At 42.9% G+C, this 23,947-nt stretch overlaps 1 protein-coding gene across 1 annotated transcript in view; it reads right to left on the bottom strand.

Moving 5' to 3' along the window:
* The window catches only part of LOC129015142 (neuroblastoma breakpoint family member 11-like), a 2,260,169-nt gene that overhangs the window by 21,851 nt on the left and 2,214,371 nt on the right, over positions 1 to 23,947 (bottom strand).

The raw sequence follows: 23,947 nt of genomic DNA, 5'->3' as shown, positions 1-23,947 counted from the left end.
GATAAAACCCAAAGAGGTCCATGGCAAGACACGTGAAAAAATAAAATGTTGGAAACTAAAGACAAAGAAAATATCTTGAAAGCAACAGAGAAAGGTGACACCTTACCTAGAAAGGAAAAACAATTCCAGTGATGACAGATTTCTCATCAGAAACCATGGAGGCAGAAAGAAGTTGCACAGTGCTTTTCAAGCCATGAAAGAAAACAATTGTCAGCCCAGGCTCCTCTCTCCAGCAGAAACATCTTTCAGGGATTAAGGGGAAGGTCAAAACAGTTTCAGATTAAGAAAAGCTAAGGGAATCTCTGACCAGCAGTTCTACCCTAAAAGAAAGGCTAAGGGGAGTTCTCTAGACAGAAAGGAAATAATTAAAGAAGGAACCTTGGGACAAAAGAAGGAAAGAAAGGAAGAAAGAAAGAAAGGAAGAAAGAAAGAAAGAGAGAAAGAAAGAAAGAAAGAAAGAGAGAGAGAGAAAGAAGGAAGGAAGGAAGGAAGAGCAAGCAAAATAGGCCTTCCTTCTCCTCTTGAGTTTTCTAAAATATGCTTGGTGTTTTCAGAAAAAAATCATAGCACCATTTGATGTAGTTCTAACTCTCCATAAAGAAAATATTTGAAACAATTATAAACTGGGAGGGGAAAGAGACCTGCAAGGGAGGTAACTCCTCTATCATTCACTCAAACTGGTACAACAATGACACCAGTATACTGTGTGGTAAGATATAGATGCACAGATATATGAATGTCTGGAAAAACCAAGAGGGCTATACAAACAGATATACTCAAAAACACTATGGATAAGGCAAAACACCATTCTCAGAGATGCTCAAGTCACCACAGGAAGGTAAGAAAAAGAAAGCATATCCAGAAAATGAAACCAGGGAGAACAAATGGAAAAGGAAAAATAAAATGGCAGACTTAAGCCCTACCATATCAATCATCACATTAAATATCAATGGCCTAAGTACACCAATCACAAGACACAGACTGGCAGAGTAGATTAATGGACATGAACCAACTACATACTGGCTACAAAGAGACTACCTTCAAATATGATACAGGCAAGTTGAAATCAAAAGGATAGGAAAAGATATATCATGCAAATCCTAGCCAAAGGAAAGCAAGATTGGCTATACTAATGCCAAATATAGTATATTTCAGAAAAAAGAAACTAATCAGAGACAGAGAGGGAGATTATACAACGAGGAAAGGACCAATCCACCAACTCCTCCCCTGACAAAAGTCACAAATGTCTATGCAACAACAACTGAAAGTACTGAACAGTAAACTAGACAAATCCACAAATATAGCTATATGCTTCAACGTCCCCCTTTCTCAATAATTTATACAACGACCAGACAGAAGATCAACAAGAATATAGAAGAACCCAACAGCATGATCAACCAGCGAGACTTAAAATGACAATTTTAGAACACCCAACCACACCAGAATACACATTGTTATGGGATGCATTGTGCGCAGCCTCTCCAAATTCCTACATTGAAATCAGAGCATTATTAGCCACTAGTGATTTACTAATTAAAATCACAATGAGAAATTGCTACATACCTATCAGAATGGCCAAAATAAAAGTGTGACCACAACAAGTGCTGTCAAGGATTCAGAGAAAACTGGATCACTCATACATAGCTGGTGGGGATGTAAAAGGTTACAGCCCACTCTGGAGAATATCTGTATAGTTTTTACTTTTAAAACTCTATGTGCAACTACCATACCACCTCAGAATTGAATTCCCTGCATCTATCACAGAGAAATAGAATCTTATGTTCACACAAAACCCATGTACTTAAAGTTTATAGCAGCCTTGTGTTTATAGCCAAAACTGGGGAAACAATGTATGCACGACTTTCATGAGGTGAATGGTTAAACAAACTGTGGTATATATCCATAGCATCGAATAGTCCTCAATAATCTTTTTTAAAAAACAGCCAACTATTGATAACCACAATAACCTGGATGAATCTCCACAGAATTATGGTGAGTGGACAAAGGGTAATCCCAAAGGTTACATGTAGGATTCCATTTAAGTAACATTCTTGAAACGAATAAATTATAGGAATGGGGAATAGATTAGTAGTTACCAGGGGTTACGGAGGGAAGGAGGAGCAGCACTGAAGAGACAGGGTCGTGGCTATAAAAAGGCAACATGATGAATCCTGATGTTGATGGAAATGTTCTGTACCTTGCTTGTATCATTGTCAATCTTCTGGTACTGTGGCATTTGCAATACATTTGGAATATTTGCAAATATTACCATTTTGGAAATATTACCAAAATGTTACCATTGGAGGAAATGGAGTAAGGGGTACAAGGGCCCTCTCTTTTTCTCTCTGAGTTCTTAAGATTGTACATGAATTATTAAAACACAAAGATTAACTTTTAAAAAACCTAAGTATATTTCTCCTTGATTGATCATGCCTTTGCTTGGAAAACATTAAGGTAACAATAATTTTCCCAACAACTTTTATTTTCTTGAAGACAGTTTTAACAAAAGTTGTGCTTAGGGCTTTTCCTAAAAGTTTAAAACTTCTTTTTTAAAAATTAATTAATTTATTTATTTATTATTATTATACTTTCGGTTTTAGGGTACATGTGCACAATGTGCAGGTTAGTTACATATGTATACATGTGCCATGCTGGTTCGCTGCACCCACCAACTCGTCATCTAGCATTACGTATATCTCCCAGTGCTATCCCTTCCCCCTCCCCCCACCCAAAAGTTTAAAACTTCTACTAATCCTTACTGTTCTTCTTTGAGAACCCTCCAGGTTTTTGTTTTATGTATTTATTTTACACCTTTCAAAAGCATAGAGACAAAAACCAGCAACTGGCGTATTATACTATATTAGTCTGAATTCTCCAAAGGGCAGGATACACACACACACACACACACACACACACACAGAAACAGAGAAGCCCAAGTTCTACTCTAGACCTAGGAGACCTAGTAAGCTCTAGACCTAGGAGAGTCGAATATAGTTCAAGACCAAGTCCAAGGCTTAAGGCAGAAGACTGATGTCCCATCTCAAAGACAGTGGAGCAGAAAAACTTCTTTCCTAACCCTTCATCCTATTTAAGCTGTCCATGGGTTGGATGAGGCCCACTCACACTCGGGAGGGCAATCTGCTTCACTCAGTTTACTGATTCAAATGTCAGTCTCTTCCAGAAACGCCCTCAGAGACACAGTGAGAAATAACGTCTAACCAAATATCTGAGCACCCCCTGACCCAGGAAAATTGACACAAAAATTAATTTTCACAAATACTTTCAATAGAACTAACTAGTAAATGTAGCATCGTGTCCTGCCTGTTTATCCCGTGACAATTAATATAATCGAGCGTAACATTGGCTTCGTTCCCTTACAGTAGCAACACGTAGGAGTTTCGTTTAATGTGAGGATAGTTTTGACCTTATGGAGTCTCTCCCTACCCCATCTACCACTGCCACTTGTTGATTGTCATTTTGCTATGACTATCTTTTACAAAATATCAATAAGCTCTATACTTTGGTAATGTAAGTTTGAATTTCATCCTGGCTGCATAAGTCACTTTCCATTTTGACAAAGCCTAGAAATATTTGTGTCCATTTCCTTGAAAATAGGTAATGGATACCTATTGTGGGGCCCACTCTCAATCTCATGGTTCTGTTTTCATTCAGGTCTCAATAGATATGCCTCGGCAGCCTGAAAGCCATTGAAAATGGCCCATGGCCTTGTCCATCTAACAGAATCTGGTAAAATCCTGGCCATGGAATGGGGAGATAGAAAGTGAGAACCACCAAACTCAGCACACAACGACTGTGTTTAAACCTCTGCGCTAAGAGATGATCAGACTCTATCATGGCTTCTAGTAGCATAAGACCATGTCCCACGAATGACCCTAGGCTCCCATGACAATGCCTACCTAAGAAAGCTCAAGGCTGCCAGGGGAAATTACTTTAGTTCCAGCCAATACCTGCTGATGATGGTAGGTTCAGGATCTTTCTTTCTTACAGCACTTACTAAGAAGAGAATCCTTCCTCCATCCCTTTGAGATGTGTGTGTATCTCCTAGGGACTCAAGTGTGTCTTTCCCCAGGATCTGAAAGCCATTCCTTTGAGGTGTAGTCCTCAGGAAGGACTGAGCCTCTGTCTTCTGGTCTCTGTGGGAGGTTAGAATCCTAACATCTAATATTAATATTGCCAGCTGGCAGACACAGCTGGCCTGATGAGGCAGATGTTTAAAATGACCAATCTTTTGTAATGTTTCACTTGTGCCCTGCCCCCTGCCCTCTCCCCTGCCTCACTCTCCGATTAGAATGCCATCACCTCTGCACAAAGGCGATGGAGCTCAGCCCCTTCCTCTATGGTCAGTAGTTACTGAATAAAATCGGTTTTCACCACTTTGACTAATGTCTGATTTATCTTTGACAAAATAAGTGCCAGTGATTGTTTTTAGCAACCTGGCAGCTGCAAAGAGAAGCACAGACATGGCAGGAGAGGGAGGGATCACCTGACTCTTCTCATTTCATAGGCATCTATTCCTGCCTGGTGTTTATGAGCCTGAGACTTGGCTGGGCTGCCCTGGGGTATCACTTCATGGCTCTGTGGCAAGACTTGAATAGGCTGGTGGCGACACTTGGTGTGACCACAGCCACCTTCAAAGATGCCATTAAGTGTTCACAAGAAAATGAAGGGAAACATAGAAAAACTGATTTTGAAAGCTGTTGCGTCTCCCCCTTCCTCATTCAAAGTATGTATGATATTGCTGTGTGATGTTAGTTGGACTGCGATTTAGCACAACAGCTGTTCTAATAATTCGCAGTTTCTCATCGAGTTAAGCCTACCTGATAAGGAAGCACACTTAACGTTTATTGATTACCCCCATAAAATGAACAATACATCCAACAAGGCTTCTACCAAAAATGTTATTATTAACCTCATTTTTATACTAAGGAAAAACTGGGTACAACACAAATCTTCATCAACAGAAGAATTTAATGCCGACTATTATATAGTCATAAAACGATCCCAGAAGTTCACTGCATAACATCAAAACCAGGAACCCACACTGGTGCCACTGATGGCAGAAAATCATGACACAAAAATAAGAGAGACGAGAGATAGAAAATGTACTATAGCCATAGTAGTGGGTAAAAGCCAAAGAGCTCAGTTTCTACTCATGATGTTCAATAGAAGAACCAAAGGAACATGAGCCAATAGCTCTAAGGGTCCAGGTCTGCACAAGGTGCCTGTTGGGCGCAGGGTTCTGTTGGCTCCAGTGATGTATCTCAGGTAGGCTAATTTTTACAGATATAGCCCTTGTAAAAATCTATCAAAGAATAATAAAGGGATAGCTATTTGCATGCTAATTTACCATTGTAGAGGAGGGAGAACAGACATTAGATTGTTTTTGTCAAACAAAAGCAAAACCAAGATTCATGAAGGAAAGAGGAGAAGAAAAAAATTGCCTAGGACCTTTATGATTTTGCTCCCCTTGGATAAGAGACTTGACAGAAAGCTTTCAAAGAGGTCACTGTGGCCCGTCTTCTCCGGACCCACGACACTTGGTCACCACAGAAAACAATTACAGATGTTGGAGGACTTTAAAATATCCTAGAACTTTAGCAGTTCATCCTATGCCACAGAATCTCTGTGTGATGTCCACCATGTCCTTCTGTTGTACACTCCTTCAGTTAAGCCAGGAGGACGCCTCTCCCCTTAGTGGAATATCATACATCGATGTGTAGAAAGTTTGTTGTGCCGGCAAGTAAATGACAAAAGGGACATTGATAGAATTGGGAAACAAATTGGAATGTGATCTGTTATGGCTCCCATGGAACATAAATTTGCAGAATGTACTCAAATTAGAAGCATTAAATAAATGCTGTAATGCAAAAATGGCACATCCTGTTCTCTACACTACAGAAATATCTGCAGGAGTGACCAAAGATACGTGTGCAAGTATGGTAGAGATTGCAGCATCATTTGTAATCCTAAAACCATGAAACTCACCTCATTTCAAAAACATCTTGAAAAGGATTAAATAAATCATGCACAAACAGAGGAAGAAATGCTGTTTTCACAAACAATGGCAAGGATTGTTTGTGAAATCAATGAGGAAGACTGATTCCACTGGTCACATTATTAATAGAGCAATCAGTAAACCCAGGCACATCCTGGGGATAGGATACTACTGTAATAGGTCTCCTACTATTAAACATGAAAAACTCGAGGCACCTTACTCCCCCAAGCCTTCCATGAGAGCAAAGAAGATCTTTATCACACCAGAAGTGAGTTCCTGTCTAAGGTCTCTGGGATTCCTGAGTTTGACAGGTGTAAAGCACCATGGCCCTTACCAAGCCTCAGACTTAAGGTGGGGAAGAGGACCTGTATGTCTCTTGATTAGGCTGGAGTTGATTGTGCATCAACAGAAACGGGTTAAAACACAAAGCGACTCGTCCCCAGGTGGGCTTGAACCATCAACCTTTTGGTTAACAGCCGAACGTGATAACCAACTGCGCTACAGAGACCGCTACTGCTATTTCTACGGAGCGCTATAGGCAGGGCACACTCACCAAACTGCCCCCATCCCTTCTGTCCTGAGGGCCCGCCTGGCAGGACGGAAAACCGGAGACATGAGAGCGGTAAGTTGCGCTGATCGGGTTGCATACCCGCAGGTTAGGAGATTCTGGAGCCAGAAGGACACCCGAATGGCCTTAGCCCGCCCTGCCCTTCGCCTGCTTCAGAAGCCCCCGGAAACGCCCCGGTCTGCGACCCGCGCCCGAGCCGCCTGGGGGCCTAAGGGAAGCTGAACGCCTGGTGGGCTCCCAGGATGGCTCTTCCAGTTCTTTGCGCCGCCCTCACCTAGCCACTTTCGGGGCCGCTGGGGAGCTTCTGCTGCCATCTTCGGTTCCTGTGTTCCGCTCGGGGGCTCCACCAGGGCAGGGATGGTGGTGAGAGTCGCTCGTGGTTCCCTCGCGGGGAGCAGGGTCTGGCACTCACCAGGGCGCACGACTAGGACTTGTCGAATGAATCCATCCTTGCCTTTAGCTTTTAGTCCTTTGAAGAATCCTGAGAATGTAAATCATGAACTATTTTTCTATAGGGAACTTTTTTGTTTTGTTTTGTTTTGCGACAGGGTCTCTCTTGGTCGCTCAGGCTGAAGTGCAGTGGTGCAAAAACGGCTCACTGCAACCTCGACCTCCCGGGGCCAAGCGATCTTCGTGTCTCAGCCCCCAAGTAGCTGGGACTACAGGCGCGCGCCACGACGCCCGGCTAATTTCGTATTTTTTTATAGAGACAGGACTTCGACATGTTGCGGAGACTAGTCGCGAAGGGGAAGTAAACTCTTTCTTAAAGAGCGTTTATTCCGATTCATTTGTCGGCATCCCGTGGGGCTGGCAAGGGTCGAGGCCTCCAGTGGCCTCTTTTGCCACCCTGAGCCGTGGAGCTGCGGAGGCTCAGCTGCGCTGTTTTTGGGTGCGTGCCTGGGGCAGGAGGCCGGGAGCTGGGCAAGGAGTTAACCCAACAGGGAATTGCCAGGAGAAGGGCAAGGAAGGAGATAGGGGCGTTGACACGGCAGACGAAACTTCCCAGTAGCTTTGTGCAGCGGTAAGGACTGCACAAGGGGGAGATGAGAAGTGTTTTTTTATTGTAGCAGAATGGGGAAGAAAGGAAGGAAAAATGTAGAGACATCAAGGAAGAACAAAATCTACGCGGACCCTTGGGTCTCCAAAACGGAAGCAGCCCTGCGTTAAGTTTAAAGAAGGAGCCCAGCGCGCTTCAGCTCCTGTGGCTCGCGGTGATCGTATCGTGGTTAGTACTCTGCGCTGTAGCCGCAGCAGCCTTGGCTAGAATACGAATCACGGCAATGTCCCTTCTAGGGTGTAGTGCTGTTTTTTCCCTTTCGCCTCCAATCTCAGCCTAGGCTGCGCCGTTGACCTGAGGCTAGAGAGGTCACAACTTTCCTGTGGCTTCGGAGCTCTCCGTAGTGGCGAGAATAGAGAAAACCCCTACCCTGCACGCCTAGGGGTCCGGTTATCTCGAAAGACTTTTGCCTTCTCTCTGAGCAAGTACAACACCCAAAAGGTGAGGTGCCCCCTCTCAGTCAGCCTTATTGGAATCTTTTACTGTTCACATGATGTGGCCGTACCTGTTTTTCTGGCTCAGATATTTCAAAAATCCATGGGGCCTTTTCAGGCCAAATCAGAAATGAACAAGAGAAGATGAGAGTTCGCACTCCAACTACCAGGGGTATTTTAAGTAAAACCTATAGAATACAATAAAATCTAAAGTTAATGACATTCCCCAACCCCAATTTTTAATTTTGCTTTTATTTATTTATTATTTTTTTGCTACCAGTAAATGACTGAAGCATAATCCACAGAGACCAAAGTGCACCAATCTTAAGTGCGTGGCCCAGCGCACTTTGACAAAAGAAACCATCACCTAGATCAAGTTACAGGACATTTTCAACAGACCAAGAAGTCGTTAGAGCCCCTTTCCAGTCAATCCTCACCCCATCTCCACTTAGGCAATCACCATTCTGATTTCTATCTCCGTGATTTACTTTTGCTTCTTGCAGAAATCACGAAAAAGACTATACTGATTTTGACTGTTTTTTCTTTTTAATGCAACAATGGTTATGAGATGCTTCCATTTTATGACATGTCTCTCGGCTCTTGGCTGTTATTGATGAGTGTTATTCCAACATGTGAGTATACTACAGTTGATGGACAATTGGGATATTTCTAGTTATGGCTATAGTGAATAAGGTGTTTACACATATTCTACTATGGGCCTTTTTATGGACCTGTGCCTTCATTTCTGTTGAGTATAAATGTAGTAATGGTATGGCTGGGTCATGAAGTAGGTGTATTTTTAACTGTATCAGATAGAAACTATCAGACAATATTTTAGAATGGTGGCACTATTGTATTCTCGCTCTCTCTCTTTTTTTTTTTTTTTTTTTTGAGACAGAGTCTTGCTTTGTCACCCAGGCTGGAGTGCAATTGCAGGATCTCCACTCACTACAACATCCGCCTCCTGGGTTCAGGCAGTTCTCCTGCCTCAGCCTCCTGAGTACTTGGGATTACAGGAGTGCGCCACCAAGCCCGGCTAATTTTTGTATTTTTAGTACAGACAGGGTTTCACCATGTTGGCCAGGCTGGTCTTGAACTCCTGACTTCAAGATCGGCCCGCCTCAGCCTCCCAAAGTGCTGGGATTACAGGCGTGAGCCATCGCGCCCGGCCTATACACAAACTTTTGTATTAGAATAGAAAAGTTGAGAAGATAGTTCACAGAATGGAGTAAAGAGGATGAAATGGGTTTTTGGAAACCATTCACATTTTAAAGTTGTTTTAGGCCGAGCGCGGTAGCTCACGCCTGTAATCCCAGCACTTTGGGAGGCCGAGGCGGGCGGATCACGAGGTCAGGAGATCGAGACCATCCTGGCTAACATGGTGAAACCCGGTCTCTACTAAAAATACAAAAAAAAATTAGCCGGGTGTGGTGGCAGGTGCCTGTAGTCCCAGCTACTCAGGAGGCTGAGGCAGGAGAACGGCGTGAACCCGTGAAGTGGAGCTGGCAGTGAGCTGAGATCGCGCCACTGCACTCTAGCCTGGGCGACACAGCAAGACGCCGTCTCAAAATAAATAAATACATAAAATAAAATAAAATAAAGTTAACACCTCTCACCCCCAAAGAACAATGTATGTTCTCCAAAGACATCCCTTTATTAAAATATGCAGAGAAAGTGTAGGATAAAAGAGCATATACTAAACTCCTCAGAATGTGTGTCTGGAAGTGGACAGGGGAATGGGAGTGGGATGAACAGAGAAAAGAAGGAAAGACAGTAAGGTCCTTGCTGAGAGCAGCCACCATAATGTACCCTGAGCTAAGGTACATGATTACCTTCTTCCTGTGCACCTGAGATCTAAGAGAATATATTAACAAAGCAGGGATATGGAATTTCAAAAACACTACGGGAAAACAAAAAATTTACCCAAATAGAACAGTCTAGTTAAGAAAGGCAGGAAGAGGCCGGGCGCGGTGGATCACGCCTGTAATCCCAGCACTTTGGGAGGCCGAGGCGGGTGGATCACGAGGTCAGGAGATCAAGACCATCCTGGCTAACATGGTGAAACCCCATCTCTACTAAAAATACAAAAAAATTAGCCAGGCGTGGTGGCGGGCGCCTTTAGTCCCAGCTACTCCCGAGGTTGAGGCAGGAGAAGGGCATGAACCTGGGAGGCAGAGCTTGCAGTGAGCCGAGATCATGCCACTGCACTCCAGCCTGGGCAACAGAGCGAGACTCTGTCTCAAAAAAAAGAAAGAAAGAAAGAAAGAAAAGGCAGGAAGAGATTTTACAAACAAAGCAAAACCACAGAAATCATACAATGAGGTGGTGGGAATGAGACTAACTATGCCCATCATCTCCAACATAACACTAATTACTGCTAATTATAATGGATCTAAGTCTCTCATATTGGATAGAAAAGAAAATGTGGGCTCTAATGGTTCAATGGCAGAAAAGGGTTAAATATTCAAAGCAGTGCACATTATTATTATTATTATTGTTATTATTATTATTATTATTATTAGAGACCGAGTTTCACCCTTGTTGCCCAGGCTGGAGTGCAATGGTGTGATCTCAGCTCACCGCAACCTCCACCTCTCAGGTTCAAGCGATTCTCCTGCCTCAGCCTCCCTAGTAGCTGGGATTACAGGCATGTGCGACCATGCCCCGCTAATTTTGTATTTTTAGTAGAAATGGGGTTTCTCCATGTTGGCCAGGCTGGTCTCAAACTCCCGACCTCAGGTGATCTGCCCGCCTCGGCCTCCCGAAGTGCTGGGATTACAGGCATGAGCCACTGCACCCAGCCTATTATTATTATTATCATTATTTTGAGACAAAGTCTCGCTCTGTCACCAGGCTGGGGTGCAGTGGCCAGATCTCGGCTCACTGCAACCTCTACCTCCCGGGTTCAAGGGATTCTTCTGCCTCAGCCTCCTGAGTAGCTGGGACTATAGGCACGCGCCACCACGTCCAGCTAATTTTTGTATTTTTAGTAGAGATGGGGTTTCACTATATTGGCCAGGCTGGTCTCAAACTCCTGACCTCATGATCCACCCATCTCGACCTCCCAAAGTGTTGAGATTACAGATGTGAACCACCACACCGGGTCAAAAGCAGTGCACATTATCTTTAGCAAGCTAACACAGAAACAGAAAACCAAACACCGTGTGTTCTCACTTATAACTGGGAGCTGAATACGAGAATGCATGGATAAATGGGGTTAGGGGGTAAGGACAACAGACACTGGAGCCTGTTGGAGGGTGGGGGTTGGGAGGAGGGAGAGCATCAGGAAGAGTAGCTAATGGATGCTGGGCTTAGTACCTGGGTGATGGGATGATCTGTGCATCAAATCACCACGGCACAGGTTTACCTATGAGACAAACCTGCACATCCTGCTCATGTAACCCTGAACTTAAAATAAAAGTTGGAAATAAAAAATGTAAAAAGGAAAGAAAATAAACAACAACAACAAAAAGAATGGTGCAAATCTATACCACGCTCATTATAAACAAAAGAATGAGAGTGAAAACATGAATATCTGACAAAAGTAAACAGCAAAAGAACGTTTTATGTTAACTAGAGGAGTAATATCCTAGTATCTACCTAGAATCAAACGGAACTGTTTTTCCCTGAAGTGGCCTCCTTGGGTGGCCGACCAGGGTGAGGTGAAGGGAAGAATTCTGGGAGTGAAATGTCCATTTATTTCCTCTTGTTTTGGTCTCTGTAAGGCATAAGAAGTTAAAAGCAAGATCTGATCCCTGGCGTTTTCCAGGAACTCGAAAGAGGTGTAGGAGGAGAGAAGCTCAATTATCACCCTGGTCTCCTGGAGTATCCCAAGCACAGTCCCAAGAGTTCAGCTTCTCAAACTCAAGTTCCTGGGTCCTGAAGGCCTTTTTGGGGAAAGTACTGATGTTCGTGTCAAGGTTGGGAGGAAAGGGTTTGGGAGGAACCAAGCAACAGGGAGGCAAAGAGAAGACATCAACAAGCGAGGCAAGAACTTTCCACAGGCTCACACTGGATACAGGACCAGAGACAAGAAGCTCGGTGAATTTCTGATGTTTTCCTACAGTTTTGTTATGAGTTGCTTCAGAGCCTACTCAGAATAAGGCTTTTTCAAGTCAGCTCTTTTAATGTGAAGCCATAACTTTGTGATATTGCCTGATGCAATTCTCCACTGCGAGCCATTGCTCTAGGTGTCTTTTTTGTTTGTCACATCTTCCAAAGAGAACACGGTGAAAATCTTGACTCCTGTTCCCAAGTCTGTGTCTTAACTGTTTCCAAGGCTGCAGAGCTCGGGGGTCAGGAGGCATTGGCGGTTCAGTGGTAGAATTCTCGCCTCCTACCCAGGAGACGTGGATTCCATTTCCGGCAAATGCAGCGTCCTGTCTTTGTGCCCTGTGGTTTTTACATTTACTTACAGTGCCACGCTAATAAAGAGAAAAAAAGGAGCAGGGGGTGGAGGGAACCACTGTATAGTCCTTGGGTTCTTTCCGTAGCGGAATTTATTTTTCTTTTATTTATTTATTTTTGTTTGTTTGTTTGAGACAGAGTCTCGGTCTGTCACCCAGATTGGAGTGCGGTTGCGATCCTGGCTCACTGCAACCTCCACCTTCCAGGCTCAAGCGATTCTCATGCCTCAGCCTCCCAAGTAGCTGCGATTACAGGCACGTGTCACCATTTCCTGCTAATTTTTGTATTTTCAGTAGAGACGGGGTTTCAGCATGTTGGCTAGGCTGATCTTGAACTACTGACCTCACATGATCCACCAGCCTCGGCCTTCCAAAGTGCCCCGGAGCGGAATTTGTGTAAGCCGAGATTTTGCAGAGACTGTCTTTGAAGCAGCCAGTGGGTCTGGTTGGTCTCTGCGTTTCTACATATTTGGCCCTAAAACCGGCGCGACTTTTATCGTCTCTGATGTTGGATCCCTGCAATACAAAGAGGTACCTGGTCACTGATTCTCTACTCGGACCTTGGATAGACCATTAGACCACATCTCGCGATGGAGTGCGGCTCAAGAAATGACATTCCCGGCCGGGCGCGGTGGCTCACGCCTGTAATCCCAGCACTTTGGGAGGCTGAGGCGGGCGGAGCACGAGGTCAGGAGATCGAGACCGTTCTGGCTAACACGGTGAAACTCCGTCTCACACGGTGAAACTCCGTCTCTACTAAAAATACAAAAAATTAGCCCGGGGTGGTGGCGGGCGCCTGTAATCCCAGCTACTTGGGAGGCTGAGGCGGGAGAACGGCGTGAACCCGGGAGGCGGAGGTTGCAGTGAGCCGAGATCGCGCCTCTGCACCCCAGCCTGGGCGACAGAGCGAGACTCCTCGAAAGGAGAGAAGCTGTGGAGTGGGGCGGACACAAGCAATGGTGGGGAACTGGGGCCAGGGAAAGGTGAGGCGTGTGGGGAGAACCCGTGTGCAGATGAGGGGAGCTGCGGAGAGGGGCCTCGGACCTTCCTGTCGAGGAAGGTCCAGTCTTTGGTGGTCTCAGCAAAATGAAGGATGGGCCCCAAGTGGAGAGCAGCACGTCCCCAAAACTCATTTCTATCACCCCTGTTTGTTTTACACTCCACCAGGCAAATCTTCCGTCCACGGGATTCTTTTTAATGCTTCTCTTTAAGTAGCGTGGTGGGGAGGCCATGGCAATCATTAGCTCTGGAGGCCTGGGGAGGACACTCTGAAGAGGAAAGCCCCGCGATCATCCGGTTTCACCCCTGTTTTCATCTACTCTTTTCCTCAGCGAAGCCTATATGGGTCCCAGATGTCACATCACAGCTACCGCATTGGCGGGTTAAGAGCCGCTGACAAATCTCTTTCGGGAAGGGGTAAGAAGCGCAGCTGGCCCAGAGCCATGGAGAGAGACGCAAGAGCAGAACCAAAAATACTTTTCTCCATCTTGTTCTCTCTCTGCTATCGGTGAACATCAACCTTCTACACACACCGGGTCAATACTGCCGTGGTCTCTACAGGAGGTTTACCATGTTTTGCAGTTCCCGTAAGCCATGTTTTCTTCTCGCTTCTACAGTTCTTCCAGGGTTGAGTTTCAGCAGCTAGTCAGCAGTCCAGGCTAGTTCAACATCCTGGTTCAAAATCATTTGTCTGGTTTTGCTGCTAGGGTGAAGCTTGCCTCCTAGACCAGAGTTAAGACGTGTTCCCTCGGCTTCTGTTTTCTAGAGAGAATTGATATAGTTTCTTTCTTAAGTGTTTGGTTGTGAAACCATCTAGACCTGGTGCTTTTTTCTGGAGGATTATTAATTGTTGCTTCAATTTCGTTAATAGATAGAGACCTATTTAGGTTATCTATTTCTCCTTGTAGAGTTTTGGTCAACTTTATCTTTCAAGTACTTGGTCCAATTCATCGAAGTTATCAAATTTGTGAGCAGAGAATTGTGCATAATAGTCCTCTACTATCCTTTTAATGTCCACGAGATCAGAAGTGAGGGTCATTGTTTTCTTTCTCAAATTAGTAATTTGTATCTTTTCTCATTGTTTCTTGGTTCACCAGCTAAAAGTTTATCAATTTTATTGGTCCTTTCAAAGAACACTCTTTAGGTTTTTTTTACTTTTTTCTATTGATTTCTGGTTTTCAATTTCCTCGATTTCTGCTCTAGTGTTTATTGTTTCTTGTCTTCCACTCACTTTGGACTTAATTTGCTCTCATTTTCTTTGAGTTTCCTAAAGTGTCAGTTTCGATTATTGATTTTAGATCTTTATTTGTAATATTTAATTTTTAAAATCCACGATTATTTTACTTCTGTGCAGTAATTTTTTTAGTGTACTATAATTTTGTTCTTGTTAAAATCTCAGTTTTTTGTTATGTACCAAGGGTACATGTGTAGGATTGTTACATGGGTATATTGGGTCCAGGTAGTTCGCATAGTACCCAATAGCTAGTTTTTCAACCCACTCTCCCTCCCTCCCTCCCTACCTCATGGTAGTCCACAGTGTCTATAATTCTCAAGTTTATGTCCGTGTGAGCTCAATATTTAGGTCCCGTTACTAAGTGAGAACATTCAGTATTTCATTTTCTGTTTCTGCATTAGTTTCCTCCAGATTATGGCCTCCTGTTCTATCCATGTTATTGCAAAAGACATGATTTCATTCTTTTTTATGGGTGTGTAGTATTCCATGTTGTGTAGGTACCACATTTTCTTTATTTAATCCACCATTGATGGGCACCTCGTTTGATTCCATGTCTTTGCTATTGTGAATAGCCTGGTGGTGATCATAGGAGCGCATGTGTCTTTTTGTTTTAATGATTTACATTCCTTTGGGTATATACCCAGTAATGAGATTACTGGTTGAATAGCAGCTCTGTTGTAGGTTCTTTGAGAAATCTCCAAATTGCTTTCCACAGAGACTGAACTAATTTACATTCACTCCAAGGGTTTATACGCTTTCTCTCCACAGCCTTGTCAGCATCTGTTGGTTTTTTACTTTTTAATAATGGCCATTCTGAGTGGTGTGAGATGGTATCTCATTGTAGCTTTGATTTGCATTTCTCTGATTATTAGTGATGATGAGCATTTATTCCTGTGTTTGCTGGCTGCTTGTATGTCTTCTTTTAAGAAGTGCCTGTTCATGTCACTTTGCCCACTTTTTAATGGGATTATTTTTTTTCCTGTTGATTTTTTAAAGTTCCTAATAGGTTTTGGACATTAGACCTTTGTCAGATTCACAGTTGGTGAATATTTTCTCCCATTCTGTAGGTGGTCTGTTGACTCTGTTGATGGTTTCTTTTGCTGTGCAGCTCTTTCATTGAATTAGGTCCTACTTGTGAATTTTTGTTTTTGCTACAATTGCTTTTGTGGACTTGGCCATAAATTCTTTGCCACGGCTGATGTTGAGAATGATATTTCCTAGGTTTTCTTCTACACTTTTTCTGCTTTGAGGTCTCAGTATATATTGTGTCATCGCAAATGACAACCAACCACAGACTAATCATTACAAGCCAAGAAAGGGAACTTATTGGTGACCAGGAAAAATGTCCAACAAATGAAAATTAGTAAAAGAGATTCCTGGGTGTCTTTTTCTGTAAAGTGTGGGGCATTGTTGTCTGTAGAGTTCAGCAAACTTTTTCTGTAAAGCGCCAGGGAGATAGGAAGTATTGCAGGCTTGTGAGCCGAGAGGCAAAATTAAGGATATTATGTAGGTGCACATATAACCAGGAAGAAAGCACATTTCTATACCATTTTCATTGATGACATTCTAAACTAACAATAGTAACTGAGTAGAACTTCTCAGGTGGTAAATGTTCTTTGCATTGAGAGCCTAGGCTCAGCTTTCCTAGGCTCCCTGGTGCAGCCCTCCCTTTCCACCCCTCAGGCTGTTTCCTCCCTGTTTTCCTCAAAAGAAGAATTCCAAACAAAAGATCTACTACCCTGAGAAGCAGTGAAGTGCTCCTGGGGCCCACCAAGGCCACACAAGTTAAGGAGTGGATGGTCTTGCCCCAGCTATGGCTCAGATCACCTTTGCAGGATGACATTGTGTTGGGAGATGGTCATCAGAGCCAGGGCCATGGAAGATGCTGTCAGGAGGAGATGAGAGGACTGGTGCCCAGGGGGAGAACTGGCCAAGCACCTCTGCATTCAGCCTCACAAAAATCTCAAGGGGATGTAGAAATGGGGACAGGGTGATTGGAAAACCCAAGCAAGGTTTTGAGGCCCTGAGCTGATCTCTGTTTTTCTTCCTACAACCTGCTGCACATGCTATTTTCTCACCTCTGTGGGTGGAAACTCCATCCTTCTGTATGCTCAGTCTAAAAATCTTTGAATTTTCTTTGATTGCTGATCTTTCCTTCACATCCTATAGCTGTTTAATCAAGAATTCACATTATGCTGGGCAATCAGGTGTTGTCCTTAATCGACACCATCCTTTCCACACGCCACCCCCCCGCCCAGTTAATAAAACTTGTAAAGTCATTCTCCTGATAAAGACAATAGGATTTCCATGAAATTGCACAATTTTAATCCTTCCTGGATGCATGACTCACATAAGAGCACTGCTTTTGTTTACTACCATTTTCCCCTACTTTTATTTCATACCTGTTCGACCTGCAATCTTTCCCATAAACCAGGCACTTCCGCTCAGGTGTGCTTTCCTAATTGTAGAATGAGCAATAATAGCAGCCTTGCTAACAACTTCTTCCTGGCCCCACCACCAGGCAAATGTCATAGGATTTAATAGGTAAAGAATCATAGGATTGCTGGGAGTGGTGGCTCACGCCTGTAATCCCAACACTTTGGGAGGCCGAGGCAGGAGTATCGTTTGAACCCGGGAGGCAGAGGTTGCGGTGAGCCTAGATCATGCCACTACTCCAGCCTGGGCAACAAGAACTAAACTCTGTCTCAAAAAAAAAAAAAAAAAAAAAGGATCTTAGGCTCATCCCTATTACTTGGTGTTATAAAATGAGTTGTTTTCCTCTGAATTCATATGTTGAAAGCTTAACCCCCAACTTGACTGTATTTAGATATGGAGTCTTTAAGGAGGTAATTAAGGTTAATTAGACTATACAAGTGGGGCCCTAATCTGGTCAGAATGGTGTCCATATAAGAAGAGGAAGGGCATCAAAGAATCTCTCTCTTTCTCCACACAGGCACAGAGCAGAGGAAAGGCTATGGGAGCACAAAGCAAGAAAGTGGCCTTCTGCAAGCCAGGAAGAGAGGCCTCCTCAGAAACCAACTCTACGAGCACATCGATCTTGGACTTTTGGCCTCCAGAACATTGAGAAAATAAAAGTCTGCTGTTAAACCACCCAAACTTTGGTATCTTTCTATGGCAGCCTGAGCTGACTAACACCTTGGTACGTGGGCAACATTCACCTTATTGGGCTACATGATGAGAAGTTAAAGTAACTTTAGCAATAGGCACCATTTGATTTCATTGTATAGATAATGTGTCTTTTGCACTGATTTTGCCTTTTTTAGTTGTATGTATATTGATGCCTGGGCCTAGCATTACAAGACTAGTCGAAATGGGAAGAAAGAAAAGAAGGTGGGAAAGATACCAAGTTCCATAATTGCATCCTCTACCCACATCCAGTTCTTAGAATCTTTTCCAATGGAGGCTGCACCTTGTGTACACTCAAATTCAATCTGAGCACACAATCATTTAGACAACCAAGGCAACTTTTCCAATTTTCAGCATCACACGCTTGGGAAAACAAGTATTTCAATCACTAATTTAAATATTCATTGAGATAATTATTCTGAGGTTGATGAAAAATATGGTGTGTCCATGCACTGTTGCCTTCTCCTGGGTCAAGAATGATGTCTTTACTCTGCTGGCTCACATTTGACCAGAAATTGGAGTCCCAGCAAATCTTAGTAGTCACTTAGGAAGCCTATTTTAAGATAGTCCCAATCTCAAACTTGTTCTAAGACTAGTATGCTGATTGAGGAGAAAGAGCCTCATGACGAAAATTCAACTAGAGCTGTGGATGACAATTGTGTGTCTCACTACTGGTCTGGGCCCAGGTTTCCCATGAGCACCTAATGAATAGGCTCATTTGCAGGGATCGTCAAGGTGCTCACTATGTCTACCTAATAGCCTCAAAAGAAGTGATCAGCTAACAGAATTTGTGTAGTATCCTGAAGGGAAATTAATCCAGAAATAGAGGAAAAGAAGGATTTTTTAAAACAGACAAGTGATTCAACAGTTGTTTAAGATGCAGAAAGCTGTAACAGACAGTTGTTCCCACTCTAATGACAAGAAAAAGCTGTATGGTCTGCGAAATCATATGTGTTTTGATCCCACCAGAGAGCTGAAGTTGCAAGGCCCCTGGGTCAGCTGAAGTCCAAAGCATGAGAAAATCCCCTATAGAAAGACAACCACATGAAGCAGTTCATCTTTGACAGATAATGGAAGGAAAAGGTGACAGCCATAAATGTTCATTAGAGAAAATCACTGAATTTTTCATCATTTCTTAAAGGCCAAGTGTGAACTATTGTGACAGCTTAGAAACTCTGAGAGTCCCAGATACATAGCATGGTTTTGCCCATTTGCTGGGTCTTTCCTCCCACATCCTTAGTGCTGACAAGACACATGTGGCAGGGAAAGAGAATTTCTCCAGCTTGCCACAGTGGTGGAGGCATATAAGTCATGATCACATGGTCGACTACCACCAGAGTACAGGCACAAAATCTGGTTGCATCTCTCACATAAGACAAAAGGCATCTACCACTGATGTTGGAGCTAGGAACTCATCTAACCCTTGGCCCCAGGGATAGGGCAACTGCTGAGGTAGGGTTAGACACAAAAACTGTCTATATTGGACAAGGGGAGGAGATTTGCTCTTGCCCAAGACTTCCCATCATTGAAAGGTAGTGTTCTGCTACCCCAAGGGGATGTCACAGGAACACTAGGACTAAGGCATCCATGGCCTGAGGTTTGATACACATTCGATGCAATCAGTAATGTGAGTTGGTGTCAACCAATCATTTGAGTTGGTTGCAGACCCTTTCCTTTAATGAAGAAAAACTGTGATGTGGGTACAAAGTTTCCACGTTCAGAAAGATTGGCCTTGTCCTTACGGATATTATATTGATTGGATTTCTCTCAACCTCCTTAAGTTGTGTTTACCATTATTAAAATTAAGTGACATTCACTTGGATGAAGTGGTAATACAAACAGGTTGTGAGATTTTCTAGTGATTTTTGATCCCAAGCCTTGTATCACTGTTGGGCCTTCATGTGTGTACTTGAAAACAAAACATGTACAATTGTTGCACTAGTTTGAAGATTTTAATGGTGAAAGCGACCTCATCAGTAATCAGTACCGTATCTAGAAACCAATCTTGGAAATATGTGATTATGCTCTTTTAAAATAGCTGAAAAGAAGGCTGGGTGTGGTGGCTCATTCCTATAATTTCACACTTTGAGAGGCCAAGTTGGGCAGATCACTGAAGGCCGGGAGTTCAACATGGCGAGACCCTGTCTTTACTAAAAACACAAAAATCAGCTGGGCATGGTGGTGCCCACCTGTAATTCCAGCTACTCAGGAGGCTGAGCAAGAGAATCCGTTGAACCTTGGACTCGAAGGTGGAGGTTGCAGTCAGCTGAGATCCTGCCACTGTACCCCAACCTGGGTGACAGAGGGAGATTGTGTCTCAAAATAAATAAATAAAATAGCTGAAAAGAAATGACTGTGTGTTTAGTCTCACTTTGTTCTTGTTTTGTTGTACGGTATTTAAATAAAAGGAGATTATTTATCCTCATACTGAATTTCCAAAACTGATATTTGCATTTAGCATTTTGTTAAATGACGGAGAGAAAATTTAATTGTCTTACTCTGAAAAGTTTGGCACAGGTTCTGTCACATTTTTGATGCTTTCGATCACAGTTCTGTCATTAGAATGCTGGCAACTAGTTACATGCAAGGAATTTGCTAACCACTTTAATACAATGGTTTGAAGTGCTGCAGGCAGTAACTACTGGACAGCAGATCACAGTGACATGAGAGAGAGAAATAGAACTTTCTGCGGTACAAATGTCCTGTGAACTAATCCTTGTGCTGTTAGCTTACAGGGCTTAGACTCCTGGGTCTGAAAAAGGCACATACTTCTGCTAAATCTTGAATACTGATGCCAATGAATGCCTCGTCTTCAGACCCTGGGGAAGATGACAATCAAAATGAACTGCTTTCATGAGAAACGGAACCAGAAACTGAAACCATTTAATCCCTCTAGACCCAGTAATTCCACCTGCCCCCTTTTCCTCCTCATGCCCCCTCTTCCTCCTCGTGCCCCCTCTTCCTCCTCGTGCCCCCTCTTCCTCCTCATGCCCCCTCTTCCTCCTCGTGCCCCCTCTTCCTCCTCGTGCCCCCTCTTCCTCCTCGTGCCCCCTCTTCCTCCTCATGCCCCCTCTTCCTCCTCATGCCCCCTTTTCCACCTCATGCCCCCTCTTCCTCTGGACAGAAGAGCTATGCACATGAGAATTGTAAGGCTGGAGCTTGAGGGATAAGTCTAGTTCAGAGACTTTCTTTTCTTTCTCTTTTCTTTTTTTTTCTTTCCTTCCTTCCTTCCTTTTTTCTTTCTTTCTTTTTTTTTTTTTTTTTTTTTTTGCATTTTTGGTAGACACAATGTTTCACCATATTGCCCAGGCTAGTCTCTAACTCCTAAGTTCAAGTGATCCACCCACCCTGGCCTCTCAAATTCAAAGATTTTCTATAAATTAGACATTACAGCCAGAAGCACACTGATGCAAGGCCAGCAACTGGACCAACGTATCGGAATAACAGGGTTTTCTTGAGTATTCATCTGCTCTTTCATAGAAAAGTATAAAAGGTCATGAAAGGTTTTTGAAACTCTTACCTTATGGTCGAACTGATTATAATTAAATTTGTGTATAAGATTTTATTAAAATTAGCTTTAACATTTTAATACACCACACAAAGGAAAAATTTGGTTTTCTCTTAATCAAAATGTTTGTGTAATATTAATAAAAGTTATTAATTATTTTCAAACATTTTTAAAAATTTGTATTTTAAATTTTATTTAAAAAAATAAAAATTATTAATATTAATACAAATAAAACATTTTTGTTTACCTTTTGGCTAAATGATTGACTATTTTAAGGTGACCTGTGATCCTATTTTGTGATATCAAGTCTCTCAAAACTTTGGCAAACTTTCTAAGAGTAAAATTTCCATATTGAGCCTTTTGGACCTCAAATTAACTCTTTGGATATGAGGTTCTTGAAGTCCAAGAGAGATATATTAGGCTTCTTAGGCTTAATTATTATGTAAAATTATGCAAGAAGCATTGTCAAATCTGAGGTGGTGTATCACTTCCTTTGGGTTCTATTGACACAGATGTGTTGTTAATGTGTGTTCCAGGATTGTGTGACATTCCTAGAGTTCTGCTATGCTGTCAGTAATAATTATGATTATTATGTTAAATCGTTGTGTGCCACAGAAACAACCGAATTCGCTTGTCAACTGTGTCTATAACCATGGCTGTCTTAAGGCTTTTGTCATCCACAATTGTTTTTTTGTTTTGATTCTTCTCAAAAAGTGACTTATAATCAGTTACAGTCCAGGCCTTGCTTCTTTGGGGAAGTCCATGAAAAGGACTCTTGGATGCAGGTTTCTGATAACGTTCGAGATCGTGCCGTTGAACTAAAGAGAAAATTTCCAGGGCACTAATAGAAAGGCTGATGTGTTCATAAAGATTACTAGCCCACTATGAAGCAGAGCAGGAGCTGATTGCATGGATTGAACTAATGGAGGACTGAAATAAGTTTTTATGGTCTTTGTTTGTTTAAAACATTGTTTATTCTTCAAAGCCTGGAGAACTTTTGTCATTTTGAGCTATTTATAGCCTGCAACAATTGAGTAGAATAGTCTTCTAAACAGAATTTGAGGCATATTTTTCTCTCTCTGCCGAATTTCTCCAGAATGTGTAAACTGAATATTCTTAACTCATGATGATGTGTTTGTTTGCATAAGTTCAATAAGATTCTGTTTTCTTTTATAACAGGACACAGATGGAGGAATTGGTAATCTTCCCAGGGCTTTGCCTGAAATGGTGTTGTGAAATGTTCCAGCAAAGCCCATTTAGGAAAACCTATATAAACAAGGATTCTTGCTGCACTTTGTGTGGGTAATCAGGCCAAGTATATGGGACTGAAGCTTCTTTTGCAGGTAGGTTGGTCCTGCTGTGTTTTGTCTTTAGTAGAAATGGGGAACTGGAGAGAGGAAGATTGTGTTTCAGGAGAAACTACAGTATTAGATGAATGTTTGATTCCTGGGTGGCCATGCGGTCACCCATGGTGTGGAGCTGCTCAGGATGCCCTTTCTCCACATGACAAAGCCAGAAAGATGCATGACCAGATTCCCCATGATTGAGGAGCTGACAAATAGAAAGTGGGGACTGAAATCGACCCAATAGTCCCACATCAGTGTTTTTGGGTAGACTTAAAAATGGACCCTTCTGGTCTTAAAGCTTGAAACTTACATTTGTTTTATCTGAGTTCCTTCCTCAGAAAAGGACCCTCAGCCTCCCAAAAAGCATCATAGACCTGAAACTCAGCAGATCACAGCATCCAGACAATGAGATGCCAGTCCCCTCACTCATCATGAGTGCTTCCTCACCCTTCCCTAGTTCCTCTTTTCCCAGACATAGTTATGTTTCTTCCCTGCTACATAAACCCCTCATTTTAGTTGATCAGGGAGATTGATTTGAGACTGATCTCCCATCTCCTCAGCTGCAGCGCCCAATTAAAGCCTTCTTCCTCGGCAATACTCAATGTCTCAATGATTGGCTTTCTGTGAGCTGAGCAGCAGGGCCTAAACTGAACTCCTGGGCTTTCAGTAACGATACATGTACACTTTCTAGACCGCAATTAATGGGTCATGAGATATTGAGAAATTAGAATGGCATCAACTTAGCCAATTCTGAGAAAACACACTGTGCTTAAATGTCAGGGCCCTGCCTCCTGACCTCGACAGTATATGGTTGATTTTGAGTCATAGCAGGTGAGTATGGCCTGGTTTCAGTGTTTTATAGAAATATAAAACATGGCTGATCGCATTTATTTTAAATCCAACAAATCTCCACTTCTGGTGAGAAAATTTTTTTAAAACCAACCAACCAAACAAACATAGAAGAATATGAATTAAAAAATAAGGGATTCCCTGCTTCTCAATCTCACTTGATTGCTGTCTTCTGTTATATACTACAGGGAGGAAAGGGGCAAGGCGCCCAGGAAGTCCCATGTCCTGTTTTGAAAATCATCTGGCCTCCTTGGGCAAACAGAAAACAGGGAAAGCATAAAGAAAATAACAGAAATTTTGCAGAAATTTCATCTCCGGTCTGGGGGCAGTGGCTCACACCTGTAATCCCAGCATTTTGGGAGCCCAAGGTGGGCAAATCACTG

This window comes from Pongo pygmaeus, chromosome 1 (assembly GCF_028885625.2).
Source record: "Pongo pygmaeus isolate AG05252 chromosome 1, NHGRI_mPonPyg2-v2.0_pri, whole genome shotgun sequence".
NCBI lineage: Eukaryota > Metazoa > Chordata > Mammalia > Primates > Hominidae > Pongo > Pongo pygmaeus.
This window is presented reverse-complemented; position numbering and strand designations above follow the sequence as displayed.